The sequence below is a fragment of the Petromyzon marinus genome, chromosome 28, assembly GCF_048934315.1.
Source record: "Petromyzon marinus isolate PM22_M1 ecotype Great Lakes invasive population chromosome 28, UKy_Petmar_22M1.pri1.0, whole genome shotgun sequence".
In the NCBI taxonomy this organism is placed as follows: domain Eukaryota; kingdom Metazoa; phylum Chordata; class Hyperoartia; order Petromyzontiformes; family Petromyzontidae; genus Petromyzon; species Petromyzon marinus.
The window spans coordinates 6,110,038-6,111,490 of NC_133694.1; the positions used below are offsets into that span (position 1 = coordinate 6,110,038).

General features: G+C 46.2%; 1 non-coding gene across 1 annotated transcript; it reads right to left on the bottom strand.

The window, feature by feature from the left end:
* Nucleotides 1-379: 379 nt before the first annotated feature.
* On the bottom strand, nucleotides 380-461 carry TRNAS-CGA (transfer RNA serine (anticodon CGA)). The gene has a single exon. It is a non-coding gene; the product is annotated as a tRNA-Ser (tRNA).
* Nucleotides 462-1,453: the final 992 nt, after the last annotated feature.

The window sequence follows — 1,453 nt, forward strand, 5'->3', positions numbered from 1 at the left end:
ATGGTGAGCGCACGGGACTTGTACAACCCAGAATTCGGCGGTCTCAGCTACCTGTGCGGCAGTTGAAACAACGGTGCGAGTTTCTTAAATCCTCCCAATCCACCACCCTCCGCCCCGATGCCTCTGTCCACCCAGCAGTTATGAGTGGGGTGCACCGCAATCGATGTATATGCATGTACTGTACTTCTTTCTCAGGAGAAGAGTTCTCTAGAGCTCTCTATTGGATTCCTTTTCAGACAGCATAGTCGTGCACTTTTATCTCCTTGCACTGACAATGGTGCAACAAGCAAAAGTCAAAAAATGTCCTGCCCTATTATAAATAGTTAACAACCCCCCTCTGCTGTCGATCGAGTGCAAGCCGGCTGGATTAAAACTAAGACGTCATGGACAGGATTTGAACCTGTGCGGGGAGACCCCATTGGATTTCGAGTCCAACGCCTTAACCACTCGGCCACCATGACTCAGGGCACTTACTGATCTATTGTTAGTGCTCAAGACACTGTTATCGGCTATTCAAACACACAGGCGGTGTGCAGGCATGTGGCTTCATGCCCTTATTTCCCTGCCTTGGTGCAGCCTCATAAAGTTGCAGCTGACCGAAATAAGTGCCAAAATTATATAAAATAATAATGATGTATGTTAACTTGAACCATGGCCCTGAATCGTGACAAGTGAATGATTTTCTTGGGGTTGAGTGAATTATTGTAAAAGCTGAGTGTTTATTGTTACCCATTATCTTTTAGCAGTTTGGCTTAGAGTAACCTTACTGTTCAGTTGCAGGGATGTCGAGAGCTGGAATTTAGTTTTTGCTTCGTATGCATACAGACCTATGATCAAGTAACCCAGACCGGGCCTTACCATGCCATCTATCAGAAGCTAAGCAGGCTTGAGAATAACAGGTGTTATCAGCTGTGGAGCCACGTGCCTGGCAGTGCAGCAACACCCACGGTTGTACTACTACCGTACTGCGTCATCTATGCTCTTCAACAACACCCACTGACCGGCGTGGCGAAGTATGGTCAAAAACCCCTCTGCGAACCCACACAACGCGGGGCGGGGGACACTATCATCCAGCAGTGGATTGTACAAGAGCTGTACACGTACCGTATATACACACACACACGTGAAGAAATACTTATAATCCATCATAAAAAAAATACCGCACGAGTGAGAAAGTAACATTGGCAAGCTTTTCCTCCCCCCCCCCCCCCCTCACAGTAATGGCATTCGCATGTTTAAAAAAGAGAGGAATGATGAGCAAGATCAACTCTCTCCACCTACAAGCACGAAGAGGCTAAAGTGCAAAAAAAAAACCACACATACACAATCACTTCTCACGCATCGCGCAGCAGAAACACTGCCAAAACGCGCCTGTTTTTTTCGTTACGCGCTTTCATTTAACTCACTCTTGTCTGTTGTTGTTGTTGTATCTTCAAATCTTGTTACTCAATTT